At 46.3% G+C, this 25335-nt stretch overlaps 1 protein-coding gene and 1 long non-coding RNA gene across 5 annotated transcripts in view; one reads left to right on the forward strand and one right to left on the reverse strand.

Moving 5' to 3' along the window:
* Positions 1 to 25335, reverse strand: part of PLPP1 (phospholipid phosphatase 1) — a 220090-nt gene that overhangs the window by 179477 nt on the left and 15278 nt on the right. The window lies entirely within an intron of this gene.
* The window catches only part of LOC138283916 (uncharacterized), a 62306-nt gene continuing 56415 nt past the window's right edge, over positions 19445 to 25335 (forward strand). Inside the window, exons 1-3 of one of the 2 annotated variants that reach the window (XR_011201322.1) lie at positions 19445 to 19520; positions 20476 to 20576; positions 24009 to 24109. This is a non-coding gene — a long non-coding RNA (uncharacterized lncRNA). Of the gene's footprint in view, positions 19521 to 20475; positions 20577 to 24008; positions 24110 to 25335 lie in introns of those variants that run through there. The other variant, XR_011201323.1, reaches the window with a different exon arrangement.

The raw sequence follows: 25335 nt of genomic DNA on the forward strand, positions 1-25335 counted from the left end.
TTGTTTTGTATCAAACAACTCAGGATGATAAATCCAAACTGGTACCAGTATTGGATTTATTACTAAATGTACCCAGGGGTCACCTTACATCTGCCCCTTGCAAAAGCTAACTAACCTGGCATAGCTTCTGACTGGTTCTATCCAGCCTGCCACCACACGACAACCAATAAACAACCTTGGGGTTGGGAGATCCTTCTCTCTAGGTTGGAGAACAAAGCCCTTCCTGGGTGGAGGTGCTAACACCCCCTCCCTCAGGAATGTGAACTGCCCTGGCTGCGAGCTTTAAAGGGCTTATCACCTTTGAAACTGGAACCTCAGGCCTGCTGCTAGCAGCTAATGGCTGCCCCTGTTGCAAACCCCCACTTTTGGTGGGAGCAACAGCAGGAATACATACAGGATAGGAGGAGTGGTCCTACCTGACATGCACAACCCTTAAGGTGTTGTCTGTGAGGTGGACCCTCCATTTCATTTTCCTCCAACTAGATGGAAGGAAAATTGCCACTCAGGTATAGGGAAGTGACCCCTGCCAATAGAAGTGGTCACTTAGTGGATGTAGCCACCCTATGGTGGATGACCCATTGGTCCTTATTGGGTTCCCCCCTAAAACGCCCACTAAATACAGTATTTAGTGGGAATCCCTACACCAAGAAATCGGAGTCGACGGACAAAAGAGGACCAGCACCACAAGAACTGCGGATCTGCTGTACCAAAGAAAAGGCACCAAACCTTGCCTGCTGCACCCAGGATCCGACAATCGCCGCTGAGGAACTGATGGACAACTCTACAAAACCCCAGAGGAACTCCAGGCTTTGCAAATCGCCAGAGAACTTCTTCCAGAGTGGAGGTACTACTCTTAAACCAACTAACCAGTGAGGGTCACTTCACTGATCAGTTGCTGACGAACTAGATGGCACAGCTGGACCAAACTACACACCAGCAACCACGAGGGCAAACCCTGCCAGTGTGCCAAATTTGGCAGCATTGTGCCCTCCAGCAGTGCTTTTCCAAGTGGTCTCCCACTGTAGCCCTTCACTAGCTCCAGAGACTTTCTCCTGCTGCTTCAGCCGGAACCGGGAGCCGCCCGAACTTCTCCAGTTGGCACAGTGTGCCCACCAACCTCGACCTAACTTCAAAAGAAGAACTTAGCAAACAAAATGTATGATTTTATATGTATTGAGAAAGGTGATCCTCCATTGACTCCTGTGGTACATAATTACTCATGAAAAATACTATTTTCATTAAACTCCAAAAATTCTTCTCTCGAAAATTACTTACCCAATTCTGATGAACCTAGTCTTAAAAAGTATATAAAAACGTTAAGTATTTTTATAAATTGGTCTCGAGTTTTTCCTTTGAGTGTCCAAGTTACAAGATTGATGCTCTGAGTACAACAAATGCTTTGCACTTCTCCAAGATTGGCCTAACTGCTCGACCGAGTTACCTTAAAAATTAGAGCAATATGTGACCTAGTTTTTACCCCTGTAAGCCAAAGAGTGGTTGTATGGATCCCCTGCACAGTGTGCCTAGCTTTGCACACTACACAAAGAGGCAGCCTCCTACACATATCAAAAAGAACACAAAAATAGAGGACAAAATATAACCAGCTCACTGGCAATCCCATAATGCATGACCTTTGAAATGTGACACGCAATCAACATACTACTGGCGGAACCGGCTGAAGTGCACTGAAAGTATATGAAGTACACTGGGCGTGTGTACAAACAACGCGGCTAGTCAGACCGGTGCTACCAAATAAACATCATAAAACCAGTCCAGAGATTACAGCCATGGACGACAGCAGTCGGGGCCTTCAGCGTTACAGTGGTATTTCACGCAGCCCGTCTCTCGGGCGGCAGCACATATGACGGTTCCAAAGGTGGGGCAATATGCTTCTGGAACATTAGCAAGTTGACGCCCACCTGGACACACGCACCTCAAAGCACGCGATGCACTGCCCTCTGGAGCTCGTGGGATAAGTACTTGCTGCACACGTTCATGAACAGAAAATGCGTCTGTGTCCAGTTCGTCTAACTCTAATGTGAAATACTCTGAAACAGCACATAAGCGACCACTCAACAAAACCACAAAGCTACTGCCGCTATTAAGGAAACAGAGTGCATCACACTGTGTAAAAATGCAGAAGAGTAGTCGCGCTACAATGTAAGTGTTTGTTTAAATAAGAAATGTTAACTTGCATGCGGACACAACTACCCCCCCCCCCACCCCCCCTCCACAACACGTTAACGCCCTATAAGGAAACAAGGCATAATTTACCCCTAAATTGTTCTGATAGTTAATCTACAGTCAACTCGGATATTTCCATCCCCCTGCGCCACACAGCATCAGGCATGCACAGCAGAAACTGAACGCAGAACCTAGTCTTCAGCCTTGTTGCACACCACCATGCATTGAATTTGCACTATGCATGGCCTTTAGTCGTGAGCAGTTGCCACAGACCCTGACCTTCTGTCTAGTTCAAAATACAGCTCGCCAAGTACTCAACCTGCCCACACATGGCCATGTTTTTGGTCGTACTCAGAGGGAATTGGGCAATGGTCGCAGGGCACTACCTCCTTTGCACTCAACTCACTTTGCATGTTTTTACTGTGATTTTTTGTATTGTCATCAAGATTCACAAAACAATATTTTTTTTATCCTAAGGATAGGTCAACAAACCTAGGCTTGGCTACTGTCCTCGAACTAACGGTCAAAACAACCATTTATTATCCTATGAAAGCAGGCTCGCCACATTTGAGCGAAAACAATAAAGGAACTAATTTAAATAACACATAAAAAAAAAAAAGTCATCTATTTAAAGTGCTAGTTTCCTACCTAGTTTAGAGTAATTCTGTTCATTAAGCGGACAGCAAAGTTTGCCATGAGAGTTAAAAATGGGGAAAAGGGAACTTTTTGGCCTCTCTTAAATCTTTTAAACATTTCACTCCTGGGCAAAACTTAAGCCACTCACGCCATTTGACGGGATCATACGTCCCAAAAGTTATAAAACGACTTTATAATTAATTCTACAAATTAACCCTTACTACGAAGACGCTGTTTCTGATTAATCTATGTACATATACGAAAACACGTTTAAATTAAACTGAGGTGGCAAACTGCAGGTTTGTTGCTACACTGACTGGGAGGTGGCGAAACACCCCCGATATTTCACCACCTCTTCATTAGGGTACTTTAAGAACTGCCGTTTGGGTAAAGCTTCTTTCGTCAGCCATTCAGCCTCGGAGTAAATAACAGAGGCTGACATTAAAGGGGCAACCCGAATTCTGACTGTAATGCACACTCTCTCCTCTCTTTGTCCTTCCGACAAAGGCTGTATGCGTGGATGTTTGCTTGGGCGGCCATCGGTGCTGCGACAGTCAGCGGCAGATCAACAACTGCTGACTAAATAGGGAAATGTCCCCACCTGTTGCCATGCTTAATAAAGCAAACGGAAAACCACTACTCACCCTGCTGCCAGCCACATTCCACATGAGATTTCCAATAAACACAGTATTTGCATTTTAGTCTCGTGCACAGCGGGGTTTTCTCGCAACTCCAACATTTGGCCCCGACCTCCACTCGAGGCAATAGGCGCCTACCTACACAGCTACCGACAACCTCGAGCCCTCCCTCGGCAGATTTAAGCAACTTGGCAGTGTAAAATAAACAATACAAGTCGGATCCACGAGCTAACCAGCCAGGAAAAGCCGTGTTTCACTTTAAAGAACCTTGAAAAAACAACTGGCGTCATTTATTTTTTTTACCACTCATAAGTGCAAAAAACACTTGGGAAGCATTTGTCTGTCTGTTATCCCATCTACACGCCCGCCTTCTCCTTATCCAGGAAATACCCTCGCCTAGTAACTGCCTAATAAGAACCATAAAAACATAAATTACAGTGACGCATGCTTGCGATCATCGTTCACCTGCCGTGCCCTTCCCTCACTGGCAGTCCCAGAATCGGTGGAAAACAATTTAGAAGTGCCCACGTTTAAATCGACACCTCCGGGATAGCGTTGTAACATGTAAAACTCCGCATTTGGAGCACCTTAAAAACAGGGTTTACGAAAAACTATTAAAACTCGACTATTGGCCCATCTGATGGAAGGCAGGTTGATAGCGGCATCACTGGCGTAACGCAACACCCCCACCCTCTCTTTCCTCTCGTAATGTGATGAGCGGCCACTAGGTATGCTATTACTCCCAGCTCTTCGTTGGCCGTGGGCTGAGTGGGGCCGCTCTGAATGGTTTGGGCCTCCTGAAGGTTTACTCCAACCGCCGACTCCCCCCCCCCCCCCCCCCCCCCCCCCACTTCGCCGCAGGAGGCTTCTTTAGGCCCCGGAGGGGCAAGTATGAGGGGACGTGAGCTTCACGACTACAATGCTGATGTCATCAGGATAGAGACATACGCCACGCAGAAAGCAGAGGGGCCTGTTACTGATTATGCATTATGGCAGTTGCTTTGAATCCAAAGTAATAAAGCGCTGCGAGGATACTGACATCTACAGTCACACAGTAACTGAAACAGACGGTTTGCCAGTTCAAGATGCTTTCCCATGCCTACAAGGCCCTGCACCACGGAGGACCAGCATATATCAGCAAAAGCCTGACCTTCCACCAACCGACCAGACACCTACCATCAGCTTCCCTCACAGATGTCCCACAGATCTATCAAGCCAACAGCAGAAGACGCTCCTTCTTGCTCCCAAGGTCTGGAACAACCTCCCCTTGCACCTCAGGACTGCACAGTCACTCAAGAGATTCAGAAGAGATCTAAAGACTTGGATGTTCAAATGATCATTCCTCAACGCCTCATGGAGGATTTGCCGTGCTCTATAAATGTTTGATTGATTGGCACTTGAAGAAAGAAAGAAAGAGAGAGGGAAAAAAAAAAAAAAACGGTCCAAAGGAGAGAGGACTATCATACTAAAAACCAAGACATTGCAAATACAGACTTTGTTAGATGTTCTACAAGTACTAGTAAATTACTAGTCCCACCTACATTCATCTCAGCGAAAACTACTCACTAGTTTCTAAAAGATGCAAAATATCAATCAGGTCAGGTTTTTGGGTCACCAACGATACCAGTGGATGGACTGGTTACTGCAATGCATGGATGGAACTCGTCCCTCCAGATGCAGGGCGCCTCCTCCATACTATTCTTGGCTGGGTGGATTAGTCACAGGTGTGTCTGCCGAAGTGATGGGTGGAGCCAAGAAGAAAATGCCATGTTATGAAAAGATGTGCCATCTATGGGAAAGAGGAACTCGGATGCAGTACTTTCCACGAACTGCTTCAGTTGCATCTACGACAATTATTATTAAGTAAGAAGAAGTACTTAAACACATAGATAAGATAAAAAGTACTGAAACATGCAGTGGAAAAAAACGCTTCACAATAATAATGGAAACACATGGAGTGAACTATTAGCATGCGTCAGAAGATACACTCATCAAGATTGCATAACTTTATAATCCTAATTAAAAGCCTAACTCCCTGATCGGTCATACGATTCTGCTTACCTAACTTAGAGCGATAAATAGGAAATTGACACCTTTAACGGAACGAAGTACGGTATATTTTTAGATCTTCAGAAAACATGCTGGTATTCAAGCGGACTATGCTAAGAAATAATTTATAGTCAGATTACTGCAAAAGAAAAGTGCGTCTGGAGCCTAAATCATGTGCCTTAGGGTCCCTGGCCAGTCGTGTTAGAACACCAGTCACTCGTGCCTTGAAACGCAACGCCAGCTGAATGAGATCTCAAGACAAAGAGATGCGATGAAGCCAGGTTTTATCATCTCTGCATGAGAAGCTTTGTGTTTGGGTACATTTTTGCATGCAGGCCAGATCACACAACCAATTCTGCGCCAGTCCTTGAGGAGAAGCTCAAGCTTTATTAGTTCGAATGCAGTATATTCCACAGGAAGCTTTCAACATAATCCTACTCTGCAGTACCAAAGTACCTTGCAAAATAATGCGAACACGATCTCAAATAGGTCATGTGAATGTGGGCTCATTCTCTTTTGCATATAATCAGGGTTCTTGATAGTATGATTTTTTTTAATTAGGTCTCGACTAAGACAGCACCTGTGTGAACTGTTGAGAAACATATTGTTAGCTTGCAATGGGACTTAGAGCCCACCCTCTGTTCACCAACAGTTGGCTTTATTGTCACACATTTGCTTGCGTCTGATCCGTCAGCTTCCCTTCCTCTTCGGGTGTTTGTCTTCCACTGGAGAATGGACCCAATACTTGTGCCCTTCCACTGCTCCCTTTTAAGGTGCTATTTATTGGCATTTAAGCACTCCATGAGTGCATGGGTGTTTCCACATGTCTCCCCACATGTACTTTGTGTACATATTTCTCGCCCATGTTTGTCCCTTTGTCTTCTCTTCTTCAGTGGACATTCCTGCTTCCTCCCCGCCCGGCTTCCATTGTCATTCTTGCTTCCTCACTACTACTCTGTTGCCCAGATGCTTCTCCATCCCTGCCCACGCACCCTCCGTGATCCATGTTGTCCCCCCCATCTCTGAAGCCACGCTGCTGTACAGCAGGACTAAAATACTTGCAAAAGCCACTAGGTCTCATAAATGAAACTTATTGGCTTTGCAAATGCTTATTTAATTACTTTTTTGTCTCCTGATAGGATTTCCTCTATTAATTTTTTCGTTAAAGTAATGCAGCACAAATATTTTCTATATTTAACTGATAAATTCAAACGTCAGTGTCTGTAAGGTATCAGTGTGCTATGTAGTAATATATCATGAAACTACACACTCACCAGAAAACATAGCCACTGTAGCACTAGTATGTGCACGCGCAGCTATTTAGGTTTAGAAAACCTTATGTTTTTTAACTCTATGTTTCCTTTATACACATGCATGCTGTGTATGACTGCCAGCAGAGAGAGAAACCTAGAAGATTGCGTTTCTAGATCTTTCCGTCTGTGAAAGAAACCTGAAAATCTTCATGGTTGATTACATAAAATCGTAACAGCCACTGATCAAATACATACATGAATTAAAAAGAAAAATGTGCAGATTACAGAGATTCTGCTTATCAGGAGCAATGTTTAATAAAAAAAAAAACGAATTGCCAGTTACTGTTTAAAGGCTACACATCTAGCACACACTACATACTTGTGTCTCTTGGTGCTTCTTACGCTCCTGTAGAAGTTCACAGCACTAGACTCCTTATCTTAGTGCCCAGAGTCTCCTATGTCCAGGTGCCAATAGCATCATCCATCAGACACTCTGCCACCGATCCTCTTTCATTATTAAAGCACAAGGATCCAGAATTCTAGGCCTCGTATTCCAAAAGCATAAATCGTACCTCTGTGTCTATGTATGATTTATATCTCTCAAGTCACAGAAGGTTCCTCCACTTTTCCCCCATTTACCAACAGAACTTAAAATTAAATGGTCTTTTATGTTGTGACAGTCTGTGGTCTTAATTACAAGGATGGTAAAGAAAACTAGGCTAGAATATCACCTGGTGGCAGAAGGTCAAAGCATGCTTAGCTTTGCCAGAACCTTAAGAAACAGAAAGCCATCAATACATGTCCCAACTGTTTATAAAAAAACCTGGATATGCATTACAATTCTGAAGATAGTGTTTTATTAGAAAGGACATCACACTGGTATGAAAAGAGAGAAGATGGAGGGAAACCAATTGAAGTCTGTTCATGATTTGCACTCCTCCGCTACTACATGTCACTTTGTGACTAGTTGCAATGAAAACATTCATGGTCAGTTCAGGTTTAACTGAACAACTTCTCATTTAAACGAGGTGTAGGAGGCTGTCCTGGTGGACACCTATGGTGTCGGCACCGCATACCAGGTCCAGGCAACCCTTATTAGTACGTGTTACAGTGTTCCTTAGTGGTAGCTGTGGTGAGCAGCCAAGACTTACTTAGGATGAGTGTAAAGCACTTGCAATACCACAGTAGTCACACAGTAACTCATCACACATGAAAGGAACCACACAGTGTGGCAAAAATAAAAGGTAAGTTATTATAGTAACACTGAGCTAGAATACTATATGCAATCCCTCCTCTCTGGAGGTAAGTGCACACAAAATATATACAGGTACGTACTAAGAACGAGCATAAAAACATTAGAAACAGCAAGGGCCCTATATTTGGTGTTTGGGGGTGGGGGACAGATACTAAAATAGTGGAATGTGAGAATGGGTCCATTGTGAGAAAAGGCCTGTTTTTGACATACCCTCCTAACCAGGTTCCCTGGGGCAGATCTCTTCCCCCAAAACAGCTGTGATGCACTGACACAATTGGAGACACCTTTAGCTGCCACCATAAGTCCCTAGTAAATTGTACTCATGTAGGAGGTATTAAGGGTAGGCCCATGAGGGCAGCAGCACTGATTGTGCCACTCTCTAGGGCCATGCATTCAGGTGCACCCAGCACTGCCATTGTAGGCTGGGTGTCCTGATGCAAACCTAAAATGCAAACTCGACATGGTACACTGTCCGGGTCTACTACACACTGCATGCAATATAGGTTTAAGGCAGGGTGCACTATACTGTATGTGAGGGCATAGATGTATGAGCAATATGTCCCCACTGTGTCCTTGCCAAACCTGGGACATAGTGAGTGAACAGTGCAGCCATTTTAAATGAATGTGCTGGACACGGGTCAGTACGAGTTTCACAGCTACATGATGGCCATCTGAAACCTGAGTTGTTTGGTATCAAACAACTCAGAAAGATAAGTCCAAACTGGTACCAGTGTTGAATTTATTACAAAATGTACCTAGGGGTGACCTTAGAGGTGCCCCCTGCAAAAGCTAACTATCCTGGCATGGTTGCTCGCCAGTCTCATCCAGCTTGCCACTTCCAAACACAAGTGTGCATCCCTTGGGCCTCTGCCCTCTGGGATTCAGAACAAAGCCCTTCCTGGATGGAGGAACAAACTCCCCCCCCACCTCCCTCAGGAATGTGCATATTCCTGCCAGCAAGCTTCAAAGGGCTTACCACCTTTTAAACTCGTCCTCCAGGCCTGGTGCTAGCAGCAGATGGCCACCCCCATTGCAAACCCCCACTTTTGGCGGGAGCAATGGCGGGAAACTCAAAATAAGGACATGAGGAGCGGCCCAGCCCTATCTAGCATGCACCACCCCATAGGTGTTGCATGCAAGATGGACTCTCCATTTCATTTTCCTCCATCTTGTATGGAAGGAAAATAGCCAATCAGGTGTAGGGAAGTGACTTCTGCCAACAGGAAGTGGTCACTTAGTGGGTGCAGCCACACTAAGGAAAATGACCCACTGGCCACTAACAGGTTCCCCCCTAAAAAGCCCACGAAATACAGTATTTAATAGGCATCCCTAGACCAAGAAATCAGATTAGACAGACGACCACCAGCAACAAGAAGATTTTAAGGCACAAGAACTGTGGACTTGCTGCACAAAGAAAAGGCACCAACCCCTGCCTGCTGCACCCAGGACCCAACAATAGCCGCTGAGGAGCTGCTTGGCAACTGGAAAAACTATAAAGCACCCCAAAATACCTCCAGGCTTTGCAAATTACCAGAGAACTCCCTCAGGAATGGAGGTACCACTCTAAATCCAAAAGGAACTAATAGGCCCTGGAGGTCCACTCCACTGACCGGATGCTAACTCCGGAAACGTTGGTCCAGCCGGACCAAACTTCATATTAAAGACCCAGAAGACAAACGCTGCCAATGTGCCAAGTTTGGTGGCACTGCGCCCTCCAGCAGCTGAATCGTACCAATACCCTGAGTATTAGTCACCGGACAACCCAAAAAACAGCCCATCTGGGACTGCAAAAGGACCAAGAGGAAGCCTCAGTCGAGAGACTTCAGAAACAACACAAGCCTTCCGCTTGAGTGCCCAGTTTATCCTGCAATCAACCCCTGAACCAATCTACCTCCTGTTTCTAAGGGCATGGTCCTCACAGATTCGCTATGCACCCGGCAGCCCTGTGCCCTGCACCAAAGAACCCACTGTGCCCTAAGTGTCCCCCCACCCCGTGCAACGCAACACTCCAAGGGGATCCCCAGGATCTACCTTTAAACTTACCTGATCCTGCACCAGCTCCACAGACCCTTTCCCGCTGCTCCTGCTGGAACTGCGAGCGACCCAAACTTCTCCAGCTGCCAGTGCCCACTGACAACCTCAACCAACATGCAAAAGAAGAACTTGGTAAACCAACTGTACTATTTTATGTGTATTTTTAAAGTTTATCCTCCATTGATTCCTATGGTGCGTAATTGCGCACAAAAATACTACTTTTATTAAGCTGCAAAAATTCATACCTCAAAAAGTACTTAACCAATTTTGATGATCTTGGTCATAAAATTTATATAAAAATCTGAAGTATTTTTGTAAAAGGGTCTCACGTTATTCCTTTGAGTGTGTGAGTTGCAAGATTGATTCTGTCAGTACAACAAATGCTTTGCACTGCTCAAAGACTGGCCTCACTGCTCGACCAAGCTACCATAAAAGTTAGAGCATTAGTTGGTCTACCTTTTACCCATGTAAACCAACGCATGGTTGCCTGGACACCATGCACAATGTGCCTAGCTTTGCACACTACATAGAGGGCCAGCCTACTACATCCCCCACCAGAGGACATGGAGTAGTTATCCCAAGGTTGGGAGAGTATAGAACCCCAAGAGGTGAGTATCTAGAAGACCCCAGTGACCAGGAGAGCAGAGGTAAGTCATCTGGTCATCCCACAGGCTAACATGGGGACTTAGGATTGGAACAATGCAAAAACAGGACCGGACCAGTGGAACCCGATGGTGAATTCCAGATAAAGAGGACTTGTGGAAGAAGGGTACAGTCCAATCCACGCAAGAGTGTTCAGGCATGGCAGGAGACAATGCACACCCTTCTGTGGGTGACAATCCAGGACGACGGTGAAGGATGAAGGCAAGTTGCAGAGTCCAGGAGCTGCAGAGAAGTCCCTGAAGTCGCCTAGGAGCTGTCCCTAGACGGTCACCGGATTGAAGATGGGTCAGTAGTCAGGAGGACCACCAACAAGCAAATGCAAGTTGGAGCTGAAGAACATTTGCAGGGCTGGAGAGTACCATTAAGGTCCTAAGGACTCAACTCTTGGAGGGGAGTCCTGATTGACACCTAGAAGACAGGAGAGCCAGCAGAAGCACTCCGAGCCCCCATGAGCAACCCACTGACAGCAGGCACATTAAGTTGCAATGAGGCCCACGCAGCACAACTGAGGAAGAGTCCCACGTCACTGGCGCAGCAGAGAGGAGACTGTCCTTACACAGTGCTGGAGGCCAGGGCTACTCGGAGCCTGAAGATCCCTCGGAGCAGGAGTCAACAAGCCTTGGTTGCTGCAACAGTCGCGGTCATAGGGATTCTGTCCTGGAGGAAGAGGAAAGGGCTCACCGTCTCCCAAGTTGGACAGAAGGAGGACCCAGGGGACCCCTCAGAACCACCACCTGTGTTGGAGAATCTTTGCAGATCCAGAAGATCTCCGCAGCCAACGTCATTGCCTTAGGTGCCTGCAAATTCAGGGGAGTGACTTTCACTCCAAGGGAGATTCCTTCTTGCTTCTCTGGTGTAGCTGAAGTTTTGCAGACCCCAGACGATGCACAGCTGTGGAAATGTTGCAAAGCGCTGACAGGAGCTGCAGAAACAATGTTGCAGGGCGAGGTAGTCTGGGTGTTGCAGTTTTGTTCGGTTTCTGTGAAGTCCAGCAGCTGTTCCAGTGGCCAGGAGTAGAAGAGGTCATTGCAGAGGAGTCCTGGTGGAATCTTGCATGCCGAATATGGGGACCCATCCGAAAGGGAGTCTCTAAATAGCCCAGAAAGGGGCCTTGTCACTTTGTAAGGTGACCCCTTATCAGAGGGGGTCACCTGCCTAACCGGACCACTCAGATGCTCCCAGGGGCCTCTGCCCATTTTGGTTTCAAGATGGCAGAATCAAGTGGCCGCTTAGAAGAGCTCTAGGAACCACCCCTGGGGTGGTGATTGACCAGAGAGTGGTCATTCCCATTTCCTTTGTGTAGTTTCATGCCAGAGCAGGGACTGAGGGATCCTGGACTGGTGCAAACCGGATTATGCATGGAGGGCACCAAATGTGCCCTTCAAAGCAAGCCGGCGCTTTCGGGGGAGTCTACCACGCCCCAGACTTATAACGTCTATTTCCAAGGGAGAGGAGGTTGCACCCCTCTCCCACAGGTAATCCTTTGTTCTGCCTTCCCCTGCTTGAGCTGGTCAAGCAGCAGGAGGGCAGTACCCGGCATGGGTGGCTGCCGCAGCATGGGCTGCTCACATACCATCGAAAACTGGTAGAAGCAATACTAGTGGGGGGGGGGGGGAGGAATCCTCGAAGGAGCCCCCAGAGTGTATGTAATCATGCCACCAATACTGGCCTAGGTTCGGATATACCATTATGTAGCTGGACAATATGGCCTATGGCCAGTACTTGGCTTCCCCAGAGAATTGGAGCTGGAGTTCATAGAGGCACCTGTGCTCTGCCCTTGGGGCTAGAAGGGTCTACCATAGGGGTGGCTTACAGTGACCTGGTGTAGTGACCAGCAGTGAAAGGGTGCACGCACCTTTTCACACTGGCTGCAAATGGCAGGCAAGCAGACACAGTTTGCATGGGCTCCCATGGGTGGCATAATACAGGCTGGAGCCCATGGGGGGGACCCCTGGTGTGCCAATGCCCTGGGGACGTAATTACCATATGCTAGGGACTTACAGGGGTACACCAGTATGCCAATTGTGGGGTGTACAGGGAACTAAGGCAACCAAATTCAGAGGAGAGAGCACAATCACTGGGGTCCTGGTTAGCAGGATCCCAGTGAAAACAGTCTAAGCACACTGTCAACAGGCAAAAATGGGGGTAACCATGTCAAAAAATGTGACTTTCCTACATAAGGACTTTTCATTTAGAAGGATTCCACTCCCCAACCCTTAAATAAGCTAGATATTGCCCATCTGGCAACATGGCAAGAGGGAGACAGAGGTTCATACGGATCAGGGTTTGGGAGATGCGTACGCAGCACAAGCGATATGAAGTTACACAGGTTTAGAGAAAACAAACCAAAGTCCACACTCTGCCACCTGTAACAGCACCAACAGGCTTAGGAATAGGCAAATGCTGAGCTATTCATAACACTGATAGCGGATCAAACCCATCACAAATGCCAAGGGCTGATCAGGTTTTGAGACCGAATTCCAGAAAGAGTGTTTTGCTAAGTAATGCATGTGTGGCTACTGGATCGTGCAAGATGGTTGATGACTGTGCTGGATGTATCACAAATGTAAATCATGTTGTATGCCAACAATGCAGGACATGAAAGAAAGATTCGAATGTTTAGCAGTTTACATTCCAGTAACACCATAATCTATGTGGCAGCGCGATGACAGTTTAACAGTTTTAATTTAGATATGTGGTGACTGAAATCAGGCTGGGTGGATCCTTAACCCATTTCAAATGATAGCAGAAGCACAGGATGCTGTATACTTTGCAAAAAGGGAGTTTAGGAGTGCGTCAGATACAAGTAGTGGGTGCATTCAATAGCAAGTGTGCAAGGCAATGGAAAGAAATTTCACAAGTTAATGCTTCCTTGAATGGGTTGTTATAAAATACCGTATTTGGTCAGGTAGCCACATAGGCTCTGCACGAAGAAACAAACAAGTCCAATGGCACAAAAAACTAGGAGATTTTCAATAAGCTACCTGTAAGGGGTCACAAAGTGAAAAGGTTATTCGGTAAAGGTACTATTGAGAGAGTAATGGCTAATGAAATGGGTTTGCCTATGGTGGTGATCTGGAAACCATACTGAAAAAATGGTTATGCGTTGAATGGAAGCATATTCACAATTAATTCTTTATAGCCATCAGATATTTGTGATATGGTCTTTACTAAAGAGGACGAATGGTCTTTACTGAAGAGGCCAAATAGTCTCAAAGTTTATTGATCCTAGATCAGCATATTACCAGATCAATGATGATTCCAAGTTGGTTACTTCATTTATAAGATAGGTGATTCAATTTAGAAGGATGCCTTTTGGCTTTAGCAGTTGGAGCTTTTCAGAGGTTACCTAATTTGTGGTTTTGCATTTTTAACATTTGAAAGATAAACAGGAACATGGATTAAGAAGACATTGGCATTTCAAGTGACTAAGATTTAACAGTGCAGTGAGACTGAGACAAGTAAGTTTAAAGATATAAAAATGTACAGTGGATGGTTAGAATCGTAAATGTATTGCCATAACCAACTAAGAAGTTATGAGACCAGATAAATAACACTTTCTACGAAAATACATCAAATGTGTATATTTCTCCAAAAACTGCTAACAGAGGAGCTCTTTAGAAATGAGGTTACGTTTGAGCTTTAAGTGACTACACAGTTGTGAAAAAGAAAATAAGATAGGAGGTGTTGAGACTAAAGAGGATTAGTCCAAAAAGGCAATGGGCGATATGTACTTTGGCAGAATATGACATATGCCAAATATGTCATTTTGGAAGTGGAAAACCTATTTTTGAATTTAAAGTGGAGCTTTGTGTGGAGAGGAATTTGTGTAGAAGGGGAAGTTTTGTTATGTGACAAGGGAGTGTGTCAAATGTACGATTATGAAGTGTATGAGGGAGAAGCAAGTTGGGGTGGCTGATGGGGGTATCTTGTCATCACCGAGTTCAAGAATATGTTATTTCAAGTAGTCAAAGGGAAAACTGGCTATACAGAAGTGTACTGTCCCTGCAAAAAGATTGTCCCCACGTTTTAACTCAGTGTTAATTGGATACAGCTTGCATCGTTATGTGATAAGAATCCTGAACATAAAACTACTCCATTTTATCACCTTCATTCCATCATATTAATCACGAGGAGGAGCAGAACTGTTAGAGGGCTTACAGTTACCAGTAACTGCTGTATAGAGTTGGACTGAGGATTTTTAACATTTACTTGTCTTCCACAGAGTTCTAATGGTTAGGTACCACTTAAAGTCTGGGGAGAGAGTAAACCATAGGAGTATGTTGGTAAATGATTAATCGCTCCTGGTATATGGTTTCACATGGGAACACTCTTGAAGACAATACAGAGGGTGTGCAGAAAGCAGTGTAAGACAATACGATTTTAAGAATGTTGTGACAATTGCAGAGAGCAGATGCAAGACTCCCAATAACTTAGCAGTCTAAATTATTGAAGGGAGGATTTTTGAAATTTTTCAAAAACCTCAATAGTAACAAAGATGCAAACCCAGAGGGTTGGAACGTGCAGAATCTGGAGAAAATATCATCAGTGTTTGGGATGAAGCAGTAGTTTGATAGAGAGGAATGTTTCACTATAGAAAACATGTTTTGTTCCCAAAACCGATCTAGTAACTATTGGAAATTCACATCTGATTAGTTAAACAATGTGTTCGCCAGATATTCAGGTTAAAAATCGGGATTAATTCTCAGTTATGCTCCTGTTCAGATATCACAGTATTTTCTTTTGCCTTCTTATTGCGGCATCTGTGCATCTCAGGTGTATGTTTGATTGCTGATGAGATTATATGTGAAGCACGTCCAAGCCAGCTGACAAAAAGTTAAGCTAACGTTTAGTCTGCAGTCCTTGGTTTGCTGGAGGGCCCTAGAACTTGACACATTTTGGGCCATAGTTAAGAGCCCCTAGCGCCACTGGAGCGTCACTTTTCGTGATGCTCCAGTGGCGCTATGCCCTCTGCTGTATTCATAAAGTGACGTTAAGTCACTTTCTGTGGCTTAACGCCACCTTGTAAATATGACCCTTTCATACGCAGCCCTTTGCGTGGAAGGGGCGTGCAATGGGTGTTGCTGTGGGCATGCCACAGCACCACCCATTGCATTTTGACGCTGCTTCAGATTTACAAGATTTCGTAAACCTGAGGCAGTGCCAAAATCCAACGGCACACCAAAGGTGCAATGAGGAGGAATACTTTTGTTTCTCCTTGTTTTTAGCGTTGAGCGCAAAGCACTCTGTCCCTGGTGTAATTTCTCTATGGGCTTGTAACCACACCCATGTCACTCCCATCAGTTTGGTTGGTTTGTGGGCTTGCCTTTTAAAATTTGCTTGATTTCATTAGTGAAAGGCATGCATATGTCATGCCTTTCCCGGTGTTTAGCCCTCCTCGAGTGCAACCGACCAACTACTGAAAACGTATGAGGCTCCATGTTTTCCGTACAGTTTCTGGACTACTTTTTCCTCTTTTTTCCCGGAGCGTGATCTCGCTGGCCAGTAGTCGAGCGCTTGCCATGACATCAACTCTGTTACATGGATATTTGCACTTTTGCCGGTTACATGGATATTTGCACTTTTGCCAATACATTTCACTGCAAGCGAACTTCTGTTTCCTTTTGTGTGTCTGCTTCGCTGCGATGGCTAGCTTACGTGAAACTTTTCATTTTCAATTTATTTGGCAAGAAAAGTCCGGTTAGGAGTTTACAATGCTAATCGCTCTATCAAGCAAACGCGAGACCCATTGCATTGCAAATGCTTGTTTGCTTTTGCTATGTGTGCTGCATTCTGCAGCACACACAGAAAGAGCAAAATGCTAGACATGATTGTTTATGTGCAGGAAGGTGTCACTTTCTGCACATAATCATTTGAAAATGATCCTTTGGCACACTTACGACAAATCGCCATTAGTGATTGTTTATGTGCAAAAAGGGACACCTTCCCACACAATCAAACCCCTCAACGCAGACATCATTGCACGATGGTGCTAGGATGCCTGCGTTGGTGCTGGCAGCTAAATTTAGCACAGGGGTGCACTGTATTCAATTAAATACGGCGCATCCCTGCGTTGTGAAAATTACTGAGTGCGGCGCTGCCAATTTTGGCGCCGCGTCGCGCTCTGTCATTTTCCTATAAATATGGGCCTTTGTATCCATCCTGTTTTTGCCAGTCTTTCTTAGCGCTGTTCCCAACGGTGAGTAGCAACCACTTGCAGCTGGCAGGACTAGAAGGGAGTCTTTGGAGCCTTCATAAATGTGATATGCGTTCATGAAAGAGGGGTTCTATGATGATGTAAGGTGCTATAAATAGTTAAAGTGGATTCAGAAGCAGAGATTCACATAGAACATTTAAGGTAACTGCTTTGAGAACATGCAATTTGTTCTTAATTTTGTGAAGCCTATCCATTTGACAGGATCAAGGATAAACGCAATGATGGTTGGCAAGGTCCTAGTGATTGGTGAATTAGGTGTAACTGAACTTCTCAAGGAAGCAGAGAGTCTGGTTTCAATCAAGCACTGACTGTCAATGCCAGGCCTCCCAGGACCAGCGTGGACTAGTCAGATTATTAAACTCCAGTAACTAGTCCAGCTGTGTCAATCAAAAGTAATTCTGAGTATGGCACGAAATACATTTCTGTACTGGAATCACAGGAGGGTTGGTGGAGCACTGACCGAAGATTAGTGGTGTGCAAAAGTTGTCAGCTCGCCAGTTTAAAATTCCAGAATTTAGTAAACTAATTTAAATCAGGAGAAAGCTTAAGCTCAAAATAGGTTTGTGGGATAAACACTCTGAAAAAAACTCCAAGTTTAATAGAAGAAATTCTGTACAAAAATACATTTTTTACAGAAACCATCTCCCAGGTGTAAAATTTGTAAAGTGGGCAAAGTGAAAAGTTTAACAATATCTCAACTTTGATGGTGAACTTTATAAATGTGCCCATATCCGAATACAGTACTGGGAAAACTTAGTCATACACGGTTAGTCAGGCTGAATTACACAACTACAAGTCACATACCTTTACTACATAAAACGTCATCACTGTTTCGCTCAGAAGCTTTTTTTGTAACTTTTCCACGGGGACTAGAATGAGCTTGGCACATGATGGGAATAAAAAGATGTCATGCCATTTCAGATCAATATAACATTTTCCTAATAGGTTGTTGCATAACTGCACAGAGTGCAGTCACGCCAGTTAAAAGTTAATGAATAATTAACCATGTTTCTCATATTAAGAGCAGCAGGACTCTAGATAACACTGGTAAGATTGGAGAATATGTGATCGGACGGGCAGATGTGGTGGGGGAAACACTAGAACATTTTTAAAAAGTAAAGTATGAGCAGAAGTAGAGAGAGTTGAGCACAAGACTATAAGCGTAAGGTGATACAGAAATGTCAAACAAGAGGACATTCAGAAGAGCTGTGACTTCGTGACAGAGTTAAGGACTTAAGTTTAAGTTTAGTGAAATGTCTTGGAAGAAAATCTACTTGGAGTTATGACAAGTGACTACAAGAAAACGTGTTAGGCCTTTTCGCAAGAAATGGATAAGTGAAAAAAGGATCAGCAGAGTAGTGCTTTCTACATCAGTTCCCCAGAATTGGAAACGGCAGCTATCATTACTCAAATTAATAACAGTTATGCAACTTCCAGGGTTCAAAGGCTGAAGGAGACCTGCCAGGAAAGGAACAGCCAGAAGCAACTCCCCGTAAGCAAACAGCAGCCAATGAAAGCTGAACTCCCTAATCTACATAACCGAAGGGAAGGGCGGGTGGCAGAAATTAAGGACAGACGACAAAAGGTTCAGGGTGAACTTCTATGGAAATACCAAATTTGGTAGCTTAGCCGTGTGAGCACACAAAATGAGAATACAAGTTGCAACATAGTGGGTGGGGGACTGACCAATCATGGAATGGAAGCAAGAGCAAGTTAGATTTGTCTGCATCTTGGATTATACACAGGTCTGTTTATTGGTAGTCAGTAGCCTAGGGAATGGTCCTCATTGGGGAAGTAGTTGAATACCATGTGGAACAGGGATTTTTTTTTTTTTTTTAGGGGGACGGGGGGGGGGGGGGCGGCAGCCGACGTTTGGGAGGTCTCTGGCCCCCTAGTAGGATTGGAAGGGCCTCTTGGGATAAATTGGGCTATATTATAGCCCACGGGGTATATATATTCATCTCCATTGTGTCATCATCCACTATTTTGTCTAAGTGACACGGAGGCTGGTGCTAGTTAGCGTTTTTTTAGTATTAAGGAGAGTTTTTCCTGGTGCTAGTAGCACTTTCCCTTCACTTCGCTATTTCATTATAGGGTTTTGTAGTCCGTGTGTTGGCTGGTTGTGCAGAAACATGGCAAACGTTAAGGTGGAACAGGCTGTGCAGCTGCTGCGTGAGGAAGCCGCCTTGACCTCCTAGCAGACGGATCGCTCACAGGAGCGCGGCCCGCCCGGTGGGCTATTGAGGGAATGGAAGCAGTGGTATTTGTCTGCTCACCGCAGCATAGAGCTGGGGCAGAGAGCAATCAGTTGCTCTCTGCCCCAAGGGGGCGGCTCCCTGGTTCGGAGAGTGGCCGAGCAAGGGCAGCACAGTCAGCTCCGCAGCTCCCCGATGTCTAAATATCTCTGGCAGCTAAGACTGCCGAGGCGCACAGGGGACTCCGCCCCCCCCCCCCCCCCCACCCCCAGATCGCAGAGGGAGGGAGAAGGCATTGCCCTGTTGGAGAGAGGGGGTGATTTGACACCCGGAGGCGATAAGCAGAAGGCAGTTTCTCTGGAAGAGTTGGGTATTCGACCAGAGGGTGCAAGGAAGGTATTGCATAGGGCATATAGGGGTGAGGAACTGGACTACACACAGTATGGTGGTATGAAAGGGGATGGTGAGGAAAATGAGGGGGGGGGGGGGGGAAATGGAGGGTGGAAGCCACAGGGGCCACCTTCAGTGCTTGTGACGGCCCTCTTGTAATGGAGCAACAAGAGCAATGAGGAGGCTGAGGAGGGGCAGATGGGAGATGGGGGAGAAGGGATCTGTGGCGTATGAGGCTGAGAGCTTAGGGAGGCGGCTAGGAAGAGTGTACAGGAAGCCATCGCAGGCAGAGCGTGCCCAGATGCCAAGGGCTGACGACAGGGTGTAGGTGGGGTTGGACCCGTATGGAGTAGCAAAATGTTGGGAGGGATGGCGGCTTAGGCGGGGAGTGTGCTTCATATGGCTTGGGGGGCTGTGGTGTGGTTTAGCAGGGGTTGCACCAGCACACTGGGCCTTTTTTTGTATTTCACCGGGAGATGCTGCGCATGACGTCGCAGAATCAGGCAAGCGCAGTATGGCTCAGTGGTCCAGAGGAGAAGTGAAGGCGGGGCCGTGGGTGGCTAGGCAGGCAACGGTAGGAGTCGGCACACCCTTGACACAGAGGTCAGTAAAGGACGCCTTCTCAGTGCCACGACCTCGGACGTCACAGTGCTAGGGAAGCAATGTCCTAAGGTGGAAAAGCACCAGAGAGGGCAGGGTATGCCCCTTCAGAAATAGAAAGCAGTACACGATTAACACGAAGGTATTGGTGTGGGGAGACGCACAGGCTAGGCCCTCATGGGCAGATGACAGAGGATGTATAGTACACTGTAGTGGATCAAGGGGAGGAGAATATGGAGGAAGGGGAGTTGAGGGATGAGAGTGATGAGAGTGGTGATCGGGATGTTGAGGGAGAATGGCGGCAGGATGGGTACAGGAGTGGGTAGGGGGACAACTCACAGTATTGTCTGTAATATTGCAGGTGACAGGAGTTGCAGAGAGGCCTAGCAGACACCGAGACACATCACAACAGCTCCAGCTGGGAGGCCAAAGGCTCAAGAACGGCCACCGATTTGACACTAGGTAAGATTGCTTTGGAAACCAAATTGGTGAATAACATGGTGTCAGTTATGGTGGAGGCTAAGGAGCCTTCAGGGTGCGGAGAGGCCCGCCTTCAAAAGGATGCAGATGTGCTGGATGTATGTGTGGGCACGGAAGCAGCGCCTCAGGCCGCAGACGGTACAGCTGCAGGCAAAGGGAAGCAACCGCAGTTACAGATATGAGAGGGTGGTACACAGGGGAGACGGGAAAGGGTTAGGTGACGCCAGTTTGATTACGGGGGGAGGGGGGGCTCCAAAGCAGCTGAGGCGATTAAGGATGAGCCATTGGAGAGCAAAGAATTGAAGATTAAGAAGCTTCCCTACATTGGTACACCAAAGCAACCATGGGCATATCTTGGGTTAGTGACAAAATAAATAACGTTGGGGAGGGGGGGGGCGGGAAGGAATAGTATGTGGAGGTCTTTAAACTCCTCCATAGAGAGCTGCGATCCAAAGAGGGCTCAAAGGAGGAGGAAAAATGAGCTAACAAAATGACCAAAAGTGCCAGTGACAATCCAGAACTTGACAGCAGCCTTTCTGATATATGCCAGGGTTTACTGCGAGAAATACCCTGACCTGTCAGTAGCGCTTTTTCAATACATGGATGCAATTAGGAAAGTGCAAATTAACTACGAGGGGGTTCATCGGTCCAATACGTTGGGGAGTTTCTGGTGCGCATGGACCCGGAGGTACAGTGGGAAAAATTAATACCGATCTCTGGCAACACACAATGGGCCCTGTCAAATATGGGAAGTCATTTTTACAGCCATTGGGCTACCAATAGTGTATCAGCCATTTCAAGGGCGTCACTCCCGGGATGCAGTGAGGACCGCAGCCAAAGGACAGACTAATACACAGGGGACAGAAGTAGCCAGCTCAGGGCCTGTTGGGATTTCAATAAGGGCACCTACACGAGGGAGTATTGCAAATTGCAACACAAATGCTTCAAATGCTCAGGCAGGCATGCCTTGGTCAACTGTTACAGTGCAGGGAACATGTCAAGGGGTTCAGCTGGACAAGGGCAGCAGAAGCAAGCCAAAGTGGGAGGTCAGCAGGGTAACAGGCAGCCAAACTTCAGGAGGGCAGGGTTGTACACAGCACTGGGGGGGGTAAAAGCTCCTACTCCATTTAAGCCGGAGAGGTTGTGTTTTTTAGTTGTCATAATATGACCGCAAAGGGGAGACAGAACTTTTGTTGGACAGTGTCACGTGGGGATACCGACTAGGTTATATTGGGCCAAGAAGGCAGAAATGGGCAAAAACTCTTAAGTCGGTGCGTGCTCAGAAACAGGAGGTCAGAAATAAATTGTGCAAGGAGGTGCAAGAAAGTTGCATGGCAGTCCCTTTTTCAAATTGGCCGATGCAAAACTTAATGGTTTCACCTACTTAGAGTGGTGCCCAGGAAGGAGAGGATGCAGTTTCCGTTAATTCAGCACCTCTCTTGGCTGGAGGGCAGTTGAATAATTTTATCTCAGAGGAACAGGCCTCTGTCTCATACCCATTAGTGGACGTGGGCCTGGCATTGGTGGAAGAAATCATACAGGGGGTGCTAATGGCAAAAAAGTGACATTAAGTCAGCTTTCTCTTTGCTGCTGGTACACCCTGATGACTGACCTCTGGCGGATGCAGTTTGGAGAGTGTTGGTATGTGGACAAAGCACTCCGTATGGGCCCTTCCATAACATGTGCACCTTTTGAACATTTCAGCACTTGCTGCAATGTGTCTTTATGAAGCAAACGGGACACATGTATATAACACTTTATCTTGATGATTTCTTCCTGGTTGGCAAGGCTGGCTCAGAGCAATGTCAGAGTATGCTGAAAAGGTTTCAGGTTATTATGGATGACTCGGGTCTCTTTAGCATCTGTCAAGACAGTGGGTCCAAGCACAGTATTATCTTTTCAGGGCATGGAGACTGATTCAGAGGGGATGATGGTGCGCCTTCCAGAGGAGAAGAAGGTGGCAGTGGCATTGTTGCTGGATGACATGTTGCACAAACGTAAGGTCGTGGTCATAGAAGTTTAAGTACTGTTGCACATCTGAACTTTGCATGCAGGGTGGACAGGGCAGGTAGAACATTCTGCAGACAACTAGGCTTATCTTTGGCACAACCAAGGTTGCGCTACAACCATGTGCGTTTGGCCACGGGGGTGAAGCAGGACTTGCACATGTGACGCTTCTTTTTGGGGATCCTTCCACAGGATTTCTTAGCAGGCCTGGCAGGAACTGGAATGGGATGCAACACATTCTCAGATGCCGCGGGCAGCCCAGGCTTCAACATGGCAAGGCAGATGGTGTTTGCAGGGGTGGCCGCTAGAATGGAAGTGAAGTGGGCGTAGTATCTCCTGCTTGGAATTCTTTCTCCTGGTGGTAGAATTGACTGTTTGGGGTTCAAAGCTGGTACATAAAAGGGTGGTTTTTCAGGATTGACAATTTGTCGTTAGTGCAGATGGTCAACAGACAGTCTGCCAGGGACCTCCAGGCATTGCGGGCATTTGTGTTGAGTTGCCTGTGCCATGACATTGCATTAAGGGCGAAACATATGCTGGGTGTAGACAATGACACTGCAGATGCTTTGTTTCGTTCATAGTGATGCAATTCATTTTGACGTTGATAGACAAGGGACAATCAAATATAACAATCACAGGAAAGTTAGCAGGTATAGCGTTCATGGGTAAGCTGGTCTGGGGGTACGCACCATCAGCAGGATATCTGGGCAGGAGATTGTTGAAGGGTTGGGCCAGGGAATCGGGATGGGCGGGGCCAACGAGGAGACCAGTGACGTTGAAAATTCTGGGACAGATAATGACATTGCTGCCAGCAATTTGCAGCAGCAGGCATGAGCCCATGCTTTTTAGCACTTTGATGGCCTTGATGTTTTTTGGGGCCATTAGAGTATAAGAGCTGCCAAGGGGGGGAGGGGATAATGAGGAAGAGGGAAGAGAAGTCTACGGTCGGAGAAAACGCACATGAGCCAGGCAGGTATTCTGATATGGCTACATAATTCGAAGATTCATCAGACAGGTAAAGAAAAAAAAAAAAAAAAGTTTGGTTGAAAGTTCCCCCCCCTCACCCCCCCCAGCAGCCTGCTCCTTGCGCTGGGGACTGAAGTTGCACACCAAGTTGACGGTGGCAACAGACCTGGTATTCCGACATAGCGTTGGGAAAACAGCCATGGCATTTCAATCACCAGTTATTTTGAGTAGGGGATTGAGGGTCAGGGCCCAGAGGTGGAGGCATATGGTACCCACTCTTTCAGGATAAATTTGGCTATAGCAGTTAGGAAGGGTTGATCCAGAGACAATATTACGCAGGCAGGCAGATAGGGGTCCAACTGTTTTAAGTGATACATGCGATGAGGCGAAGGAGAAATGATGCAGGGTGTTTGGTGATATTGTTGTGTTTGTACTTTACAGGTTTGGTCCCTGGCCCGGATGTCGCTAGCTTGTTTATCTGGTTGGTGGGCCGCTTGTTCGTAAAGTGGGCCCAGAGACAAGCACGAACAAGCAGCCATGGGGAACTTGGGCCTGGAACTGGAGATGTACAGCGTGTGATAGGAGAGAAAAAGGGAGATGCCTTGGCTGGAACTGTTATCATGTCAGAGTAAGGCCCTATCGAGGAGGCAGTGCCCCAACTTACTGTCGCTACTCATAGGAGGGAACGATATGGTGATGGAAAAAGGAAGGCAGATATTGAAAGCTATGTAAAGGGACCTTAAGGAAATTCAGCAGCAGTGGACAGTTTGCCACTTAGTATGGACTGCTTTTGTTCCGCTGAGGTTTTGGCAAAGGGCAAAGCAACCAGCAGTGGTTGAGATGGCATTGCGCAAAATTAACAAAGAGATGCGCCTGTTTTGTGAGGGCAGAGGTATCACGGTCTTAAAGCATACGGACTTGCGATTCAAGGATGTCAATTTTTTCAGAGGAAGCAGTGTGCATTTATCTTTCAGGTATGGAACCGTCCTTGCCACAGAATAGGGACAGGCTGAAGCAGTTATTGAACGTACACTCAATAACACCTATTTGGAGGAAGGGGGGGCAGAAAAAGTCTGAAGGGTGCCTTTTTTGGATGCCAGGGCCATGGCAAGTTGCCATGGTTGACAGAAGTTTATGGTTGTTGAAAGTGGCAGTCCAGGTTGATAAGGAACGAATAGACAAAAGCACACCTGGACGAGCCAGGAAGTTAAGTTAGTTAGATGTTATGTTACTTACATGTTCAGAGTTACACCAAACTGGAAGGGAGTTTAAAGATAGCAATCATTAAAATCAGCATATGAAAATATAGTATTGCAGAGGAAAGTTGGAGAAAGGGGGGGTCCGGCAAGGTAGAGGAGGAGGGGTTAGTTAAATCAGGTAAACTGTTTGTATAGTGCGGCTAGTAGCTTTGTAAGGCAAAGGCCAAGGTTTGTGTTTATAAGTGCACCTGTTTCCTATAAAGCAGCCTTTTCCACACAAGTCCGTTGTTAGTGGCTAGTAATGCTACCCTCTTCACCAATGGGGTCTTGGGGGGCAGCTGATCTTTGGAAGGTCTTCCGCCCACTCCCCCCGAGGATTGGGGAAGTGGAGCAGCCCACAACTGCTTAGGACTACATTATAGGCCAGGGGGTACATATCTGTCCATTTTGTGTCACAGGCCACCATTTGATCTAGGCGACATCGTGGCTGGTGCTAGTTATTTGTGTTTATAAGTGCACCTGTTTCCAATAAAGTGGCCTTTTCCACCAAGGTCGGTGTCAGTGGTTGG

This window comes from Pleurodeles waltl, chromosome 1_1, assembly GCF_031143425.1.
Source record: "Pleurodeles waltl isolate 20211129_DDA chromosome 1_1, aPleWal1.hap1.20221129, whole genome shotgun sequence".
Lineage (NCBI taxonomy): Eukaryota > Metazoa > Chordata > Amphibia > Caudata > Salamandridae > Pleurodeles > Pleurodeles waltl.